The sequence below is a fragment of the Marmota monax genome, unplaced genomic scaffold (assembly GCF_021218885.2).
Source record: "Marmota monax isolate L192 unplaced genomic scaffold, Marmota_monax_Labrador192_F-V1.1 WCK01_AAM20220418_F8-fsc00012, whole genome shotgun sequence".
In the NCBI taxonomy this organism is placed as follows: Eukaryota; Metazoa; Chordata; class Mammalia; order Rodentia; family Sciuridae; genus Marmota; species Marmota monax.
The window spans coordinates 3,582,010-3,591,733 of NW_026695227.1; the positions used below are offsets into that span (position 1 = coordinate 3,582,010).

A 9,724-nucleotide genomic window follows, 5' to 3' on the forward strand; every position below is an offset into this window, starting at 1 on the left:
AAAAGAAACAATCTGTGAGGTGAACAGAGAGCCCACATCCTGGGAGCAAATTTTTACCCCTCACACATCAGAGTTCTAATCTCTAGGGTATATAAAGAACTCAAAAAGCTAAACACCAAAAACAAACAAACAAAAAAAAAACAAATAATCCACTTGACAAATGGGCCAAAGACCTGAACAGACACTTCTCAGAAGAGGATACACAATCAATCAACAAATATATGAAAAAAATGCTCCGCATCTCTAGCAACCAGAGAAATGCAAATCAAAACTACTCTAAGATATCATCTCACTTTAGTCAGAATGGCAGCCATTATGAAGTCAAACAACAACAAGTTTTGACAAGGATGTGGGGGAAAAGGTACACTCATACATTGCTGGTGGGACTGCAAATTGGTGCAGCCCTTTTGGAAAGCAGTATGGAGAATCCTTGGAAATCTGGGATTGGAACCACCATTTGACCCAGCTATTCCTCTCCTCAGTCTATACCCAAAGGACTTAAAAACAGCATACTCCAGGGACACAGCCACATCAATGTTTATAGCAGCACATTCACAATAGCTAAACTGTGGAGCCAAACTAGATGTCTTTCAGTGGATGAATGGATACAAAAAAAATGTGGTATGTATACACAATGGAATTTTACTCAGCATTAAAAAAGAACAAAATCATGGCATTTGCAGGTAAATGGATGGCATTGGAGAAGATAATGCTAAGTGAAGTTAGCCAATCAAAAAAAAAATGCAGAATGTTTTTTCTGATATAAAGGGGGTGACTCATAATGGGGTAGGGAGGGAGAGCATGGGAGGATTAGATTAATTCTAGATAGGGAAGAGGGTAGAAGGGAAAGGGAGGGGGCAGGGGATTAGCAAGGATGGTAGAATATTATGGTCATCATTATACAAAGTACATGTATGAAGACTTGAATTGCGTGTCAACATACCTTATATACAAACAGAGATGTGAAAAATTGTGGTATATATGTGTATTAAGAATTATAATGCAAAAGAGACACAGAAATGAAGGCAAGAGTCAGGTTGATGAAGCACCTGCCAGTGGTCTCTGGAATAGCTGGGGGTCAAGAGGTAAGCAGAACACTGAATTTCCCACAGTGGATGCAGATTCAAATCAGAGAAGTACAAGTTTGTGGCTGTTATTTTGAAAGTGTGTTAGCATTCAGGGTGCTACCCCTGTGGCTGAATGCATGCTTTATGGGTTTAGCAGATGCTTGGCGGTGGGAAGGGTAGAGGTGAGCCTAGGCTCTAGTTGCTACTTATGGCTGTACTACACTTTTTCTAGAAATATTTCTCTTAGTTCTTTCTGCTGGTGACTTCTATCATCTAGACAAGGAAAATTGAAAAGCAAAACTCAGAATCTTTATTGAATTGGACTTAGACTGCCATCTTGTGGATATTTAGCCTCATCATCTAGTGCCAGCAAAAACACTGTACATAAAAGTACACATAAATATCTTTTTGCAAATTGACAATGAAATTTTACATATTTATGGTGTACAATATAATGCTTTGATATATAAGCCTTTTGCAACAGATAAATCAAGCTACTTAATATACGTATTACCCCACATGCTTATCATTTATTTTTGTAGGAAAAACACTTAAAATCTACTCGCAATTTTCAAATACATAGTATACTGTTTTTAACTTTTGCAGTATAATTTACAATAGATTTATTGAATTTATTCCTCCTGTAAAACAACAAATTTTGTGTTCTTTGACCACCATCTCTCTAACCCCCGACACTGGCTTCTGGTAACCACTGTTCTACTTTCTGTTTCTGTGAGTTTGATACGATTTATACCCCACATATAAGTGAGAATATGTGATATTTACCATTTTTTGCCTGACTTATTTCACTTAACACTATGTTCTTCAGGTACATCCACAGTCACAAACGACAAAATTTCCTTCTTTTCAGACTGAATAATACTCCATTATATGTCTTTTTCACATTTTCTTTATTTATTTGTTGATGAACAATTAAATTAATTCCATATCTTGATTATAGTAAATAATCTTACAATAAACACTGAAGTGAGATGTCCCCTTGACATACTGAATTCATTTCTTTTGGATACATACCCAGTAGTGAGACTGTTGGATCATTATGACCGTTATATTTTTAATTTTCTGAGGACCCTCCACTGCCTTCCATAATGGCTATACAATTTCTATTTAATTATTTATATAATATTTATATATTTAATTATTTAAATATTTATAATATTTAAATAATTATTAAAAATTATTTTTAAAATTATTTAAATATTTATAATATTTAATTATTTCTATAATAATTTCTATTCCCACCAGCAGCTACACATGCATTCTTAAAAATATTGAAACTGGAAGAGACTTTAGATTATTCACCACATGACCTAATTTTACAAAAGAAAACACTTGAAGTTGAGAGGGGAAAAATGACTGGTCACCACGGTATTTTCATTTGGCCAATCTGATGCACCATTTTGATACATCACTGTGCTCCTTCAAAGCCCAGTAAAGGAATAAGACACAGATTGGACAGACCCTGAGACTTGGAGTGAAAGTAAAGATAGGATGAGACTCAGAACTGGGATGAGGCTAAAAAAATGGTTCTTTGTATTTATTACAAAATTAGCATTTTAAAGTTGGTGTTCCCTCTCTGTTCTCTCTGCTTCCAAGAGGCAACTCTTTATCTGTTTCTAACTCTCTCATTGTTACTACTATAAATTTAAATAATAGGCTTATGCTTTTATTTAAACACTATTTATTACCTTCTTATTACAAAAGATGAGGCTGTAAATTACACATTAGGCTACTTTCCCTATATATTTTCATTCCTTGAATTATCTATTTTATTTTTAGATCTCTCATTGATCATCTTTGTAATCTCAATAACATAGTTCTATCATCTTTAGTTTTTTTTTTTTTAATCTCTGCTTATTTAGGATGAGTGTCCTTATCCTGCTCACTACTTTTCCTTCCTCTCTCAGTCAGTCAGCCACAATTTTTCTTCTGTGTTCTCTGGTTTGTCTACATTAACATTCTATGCACCTGCCATATATAAACCTATGGATTTCCCATATGTAGATTCTAAAAGAAAAACTAACAACCAGCAGTTAAAGTATTACATTTATATACATTTTTGTTTTCCAAGCAAAGTCAAGTAGTATGTTTAGAAAATATTTTCTTCTCCATTCAACATCTATCTACATTTCTGGTGTGCTCAGTGGAACTTCTTTCTAGCTTCGTGTTCAAATGGACTCTCTCTTTCTCTCCCTCTCGTTGCACTTCATCAGTTACTTGGTTTTGCAAAATTTGTGTTTTGTTTGTTTATTTCTCACTTGATTTTTCATTTTTCATTTTTCTTTCTTTCTTTTTTTTCTTTTGCAATATAATAACATGACTTTGTCATGGTCTCAAGTTCATCTAGCATTGCGATTACCTGATCTTGCACCAATACTGGGGAGACATCACCAGAATCTCTGTCCTACTGATTGATTGTTGTCCAGGTGTTTGGCAGAGCTGTGTCTTCCCAGACACAATGTTTTCTTGGATTACATATGTGTTTTTTTTTCTTGAAATGTTTACAATTAATTATCTTTTTATCCTGTGTGCCTTAAAATTTACAAAGTTTTAAAAAATTTATCCTACTCAGCAGTCAGTAAAGCTTTTTCTGCTGAAAACTTATACTTGTTAGGGATCACCCACCTCTGCTGTTTCTTTGAGATATCCTCTCTCTTCCATTCTATTGTCTCTGAGTTTCTAAATCTTTTCTAGTTCTCTTATATTTTCTCTCACATTTCTCTTTATCATTTTGCTTATATTTTGGGGTGTTTCTGTGACTATTTGCCTATCATTCTATTGAGTTTTTCCTGTTCTACTCTTAATCTCTTTACTTTTTCTGGCATGCTTTTTTTTCTTAAGATCCTGGTCATGGACACATAATCCTCTTGGATACTTGAATTCTTACTTTTTCCCCCCACTGCAGTATTTTTTTTCTTTTTTCCTTTCTTTTTATTTAGGATGGTAGTTTATCTCATATATTTGGTCATTTTAGGGTTTTTCTTCTCAAATTTAAGATTGAAGGGTGGGGATGTAGTAGAGTCCTGGCCCAGCTATATTGGATCCAGTATTGGTTTCCAATTGGTTGTTCCACTGAATGGAAATTCTGATCGGGAGTTCTGTTTATGCACTTAAGCTTGTGGAACAGCAAGCGTACAAAACTTTTAAATGTGAAGATGTGGAATTGGCTGTTGGGTGGGGCCCCCAAAAGTCAGAATGAGTGACTTTACTCTGGGGTGTGTTAACATTCATTAGAGATGGCTTGCAAACGTCAGCAATGAGGGAAGTGGAGAGGGGAATGTAATTGGCACACCTCTTGTCGGTTTATATATTCAATAAATTCTCCTGTTTTCAGGCTCCAGACCAATCCCTCCATCTGAGCCCAGAAGCATACTAGGATTCTAGTTGGCACATTATGGCATCCCCAGCCCCCACTCAATCCCATGATGGAATATCCCAGGGAATAACTTCCTCTTCCATAGTTTATCACTATACTCCCATCTGTGTTCTGCTTTCTGGAGATTTATTGAAATCTGTTGTCTATTGGTTATCTCTGATTTCCTGATTTTTTTTCCCCTTTGGTGACTTTTGAAGTGTTTCAGTGTGTTCTGAGAGGAACAGGATATAAATGTGTGTACCAAATCCAGCATCTTGAACAATTTGGTAGATTTTCTTTGATGTTAAAATGTTCTGTTTCATTGGTGCTTGTGTGGTTTTCTGATTCTCACTAAAGTACTCTTTTCTTCATCTTCCAAAAATGATATTGACTTCATGACATGCTAATTATTACACACCTACACTTTAGAGTAGGGGTTTATAAGGGAACTTGGAGATAGTTTCTTGCTCTTTGCAATCAATAAATTGTGGGTTAGCTGAGAACTGAGGACCTCTAGGTGTTCTGGAATATAACATGCACTATTTGCTATACAAAGAAACCAAAAAGAGAGGGTTGGAATATCTTTCAGGTAGCCAATCACGAATTTCTGTCCCATTATCCCATAAATCAACAGCATATTTAGAGCCAATAAATTCCTAATCTTCCAGATTTCCCCATTTCCCAAGATAATTTATTAATTAACATTTATACACATATCCATTCTCTATATATAAATCCTTGCTCTAAGCCAGGCATCATGCACTATGTTAAGTACCTAAGACATCTCCTCTCCCTCTGGGACCTTCTGGTGGAGGTAGAAAGACTGGCACAAAGGGATAATGCCTAAATCAGCCTGCAGTTGAGAGGGAGAAAGAGGAAGCATATTGTGCTTCAGACCCCAAGCTGTTCAGTAAATGCAGGGTCTGCAAATCTTAACTGCTTCTAGAGGCCATTAGGTGGCGGGACTAGGTGTGGCTGGCTGAGTGGGACTAGATGTGGCACTGTGCTGAAGAGCACAGGCTTCACTTTTCAGGGCATCTATGTGCAGTGGCAACTGGGAATTTAAACCCCATATTGTTAGATTATCAGAAGAGGAATAAAACATGAATTTTAATATTAATTATGAGAAGGAATATGGTGAGAAGAGTTTTTAATTTAAAAAAATGTATCCATAGCATTATAAAAGATGAGTATATGTAATCTTCAGATGCATTTAAATTAGTTCATGATCAATAAATGCACATTGGATTCTCAATTTATCTACTATAGGCCACAAGAAATACACACAGGGATGAGATTAATATCTTCCCAATTTCAGTAGTCATGGCACTGAGAAGAAGCAAAACAAGTTGGAGTCAAGGCATCTGCAATATTCATTTTGTCTCAAGTAAAAGTACGTCAGAGTTAGAATAGCCCTTGTGCAATATTATTTTTTCTAGGCAACTAACTGTACCTGAAGCTACAAGTAAGTGATTTGTCACTGAGTTTTCAAAAGAACTAGTCTCTGAAACATCTCCTCTGGTTTTTAATTTCTTGCAAAAATCTGTTGATGTATAGTTCATCTCTAAAACTCTTTGGGAGGGGTCATTTCAGATACCAATGGAACAAAAGAACATTCTGGAAGAGTGTCCAAACACCCACCCACCTCAGTGCATGAGGTTTGCACAGACAAGGGTGTACTTTGGCTCTTCCCAAAAGTAGTGAGTGTAAGGGTCTCATCATTTTAGAAGACATGATGTTAGTAGGACAGTTTAATATGAAAGGTGACAGTTGAAATGATGGCTTATGAATGACAGAATGTTAATGTAGAATGTTATCCCAGATGAACTGGAATAATTAGTAGTTTTTTACTAACAATTTATATGTGCTTGTCACATTAGGAACAGGAAGTAAATTGGATACTCCTTTGTTGCCACAGACCTGTCCTAAACTTCGCAGTACTGCCATGCATTACTCGCATGTTGTCTGTCCACCCTGTTAGAACATAAGCTCCAAGAGGACAGGGAATTTGCCTTTGTTCATTGCCATAACCATCCCAGCACCTAGAAAGATACCTGGAAATGGGAACCGGATGAATATTTCTTGGGTAATAAATACATGAACAAATAAATGAGACCATTATTTGCTTGCATGAATAGTTGCCAAGATAAATATGGTGCAAGCAGAGGTCTCCCTGGTTACAGAAATGCTGTTATTTGTTTATAAACTGCAGTTGCCAGTTGAATCACCTGCTGTGATTTTTCCTCTACTTTAATTGACAGAAGGACCTGCTAAGAAGATACTGTGCTGAGTTATATAACTTTGGTCCTCTACTCTAAGTCTCCTTTGCACACCTCCTTATGGGACTCTGCCTCAGGGACACCCATAAGTATGGTTTGGGTTCCCCTTGGATTCTTTTGAAGAGCGGGCACTGGAAGCTGCCTGAGCACCTGAGAGAGTCGGGGAAATTCCTGTCCTTGGCAGCAGCAGCCCCAGCAACAATTTCCCCCTCCTGGCAGTGGCAGTTAGTGGGTTCTGGTTTCCACAGGATCATCCTGCTTCTTTCTGCCTTCCCCCTACCACTGTCTGCAGAGGCTTCAGTGGCAGCCAGGCAGAGACCTCTGCTCATGGTCTAGTCAGATCTGGATCTGGCTTCCCCAAATTCCCTCCCTTTATTCTACTTTCCCTAGGGGTAGAAACTGCTTCTGGACGTTATCTCTTTATTACCTCAATGTTCCCCTTTTGTATTTTCAGCCCTCTAACACATATTTAGCCAAGACTTTAATATTGATTGTAATTAATGTAGAATAAATCCCTGTGTTAAAATAATTAGCATGCTTTCTAGTTTTCTCTAGTGGACTGTGATGGATAAAGATTCTCATCATATTCTTTATCCTTTAGCTGTGTGTTTCTATAAATTTTGCATTTACAGCTCTAATAACTTTAATCACAGACTTATAGGGCTTCTTTTAATTTGATTTTAACTTCAAGTCTTTTTAAATTTAAAAATGTTTTTCTGATGGTGAGACTCACAAAACCAATAGTGGTGTGGACAGAATGTAAATGTCATATTCTGCTTTTAAAGTCCCCTCTTTATAAATATGCAGTCTCCAATAAACCCCCCAATGGTTCATGATTTCGAAGAGGATCCCTTTCTATGATATTGAAGCGGAGAAAAACTTTCTATAGGTTTATAATTCCTTTTTTTTTTTTTTTGCTTTGTGAACAATAGAGTTTATATAAATATAAAATTGTTCACCTCCTAAGCTACCACTCCACAAAGACTCAACGAAACAAAACATATTTTAACAAAGTACAAATACACTTATAACAATCTGCTGATTAAGACTCCAACAAAGTTCACAGTACCTATAATGGAACTTACAGATTTTTATAATATTTTTTAGATTGGTTTACAGTTACATATGTTCCCTTGTTTTAAGAAATATCATTAATACAAATGTATGAATTACAACATCCCTGTTACAGCAAAAAATAGATTCATAACATAAAATGTCTTTTAGGCATTTATTATGCCAAGTATTTAAATGATTATTCTTAATGTAACATAATAATAATATTAATTTAGTTATAAAAGATAAGATTTTATTAGCCTAAGGACCACCTAAGAGTTTCCAGGAAGTTCCAAAGTAAAATCTGTCTAGCTTTTAAATGAAATAAATAGAATAGCAGCAATCCCTGGGTATCCCTTAAATGTAAACTGTGAAGATTCTTCTTATATTAACTGGGCCTTAAGTAAATGATATGTTAGAGCATAAAAATATAAACAGAAATTTTGAGACTAGCTAATAATACTGGCCTGAATTTTGTTTTTACTTGTGCGTATGTCAGGTAAGAAATCTCATTACTAAGTATATATTAAAAATTAACAATTATTTCTAACTTTTCTAACTCATTTACAAGCCAAGTGCTCACTCTTACCATTGAATCAAATCTTATTTCTGAAAATAACCTACAGAAATAGTATGTAAATACATAGATCTTTGAAATAGACTAAAAGCATCCTCCTATGTTCTATGGATCAAGATGTGATGATCTCTATAACATATGTAAGTGAACACATTAACTTGGGATATACTGACACATTATTGTAGGCATGCATATGTGTACCATAAAGTAAATTCTAACAATGTTTCTAGTGACAGCATACTTTCTAGCACTGCTAGAGAAAGAAAATAAAAACTTAGTATGAAAACTATGTTTTATTTTTTAAACAAAGTTTTTAAGTGGAAAAATAAATCCAATTCTCTTCTTGCAATTGAACTGAGTTCTAAACAGTTCATAGTCAAAAGTCTCTTCACTTGTTCTCCAATGATACATAAGCTTTCTGTCTATTCCAGAAGTCTCATCATCTCCAATTATGCTTTCCAAGATACAAGGTAGCCATGCTGGTTAAATTCTTCCCGATGCCCACTTCACACCTGATGTAACTTCACAGGTTGGTACCTTGAGCACCACACCCATGATAACCACAGCCAGCCACTTTGAAGGGGAAGAGAGCACAGAAGGCAAATATCACCCATTGCACTGGACAGGCTGTAACTACTGACCAAAAGATTCCTGATCCAGCCTCTGAAATTGATTTATTCTCTAAAGAAGTTGCCTTCCTAGACTCAAACACTCAATAACTATTTCTGTCCTCATCAATATGATCCCACCATGAATCTACCTCTGATAGTCTTTACTGCTCAAAAGTCATATGAGAACATCAAGATAATTGTCACCATACAGGCAATAGAGCCGCTGCTGAGCAATTCATAGAAAAGAGAGACTGCAATGGCACCGACTCCAAAGAACAAAAGGAAAAATGATGCCCCTAGATGTCTGGTTTTTGATCTTCTTGGTTGATTAGTTGTCTCTCCTTTTGCATCAAACAGTGAAACACTTTTGGTGTCATCATTGCTATCCTGTGACAACATGGTGGCCCTGAGTCAGACCCTATAGGTTTGTAATTCTATTCTCACACAGGTACAATGCTTTTAAATATGTTTAAATGTTTTTTCATGTTGAATAATATGAGTAGCTTTCAAGAGGACCAAGTCCCAACAGTCACTTGCATGGTTCATTCAGTTCTGCTCACTGCAGGAGGACATTGACACACGGAGGTTGGAGTTTGCTGTGTGAGAATCCCATGTTGGGAAGTGGCCTTTTCCTGCTGGGGCAGAGTTAGCAGCTTTCAATCAGCTGATTGTTAGCTAGGAATACCTGGGATGGGGCAGAATAGGAGCAGCAATATTGCTCTTTGAGATTGCTAAAATTCTTGGTAATTATGTCCTCTGCA

General features: G+C 36.1%; 1 pseudogene; it reads right to left on the minus strand.

Annotated features, from left to right (window-relative positions):
- Positions 1-8,791: 8,791 nt before the first annotated feature.
- LOC124087135 (Golgi apparatus membrane protein TVP23 homolog B-like) lies at positions 8,792-9,362 on the minus strand (annotated as a pseudogene).
- Positions 9,363-9,724: the final 362 nt, after the last annotated feature.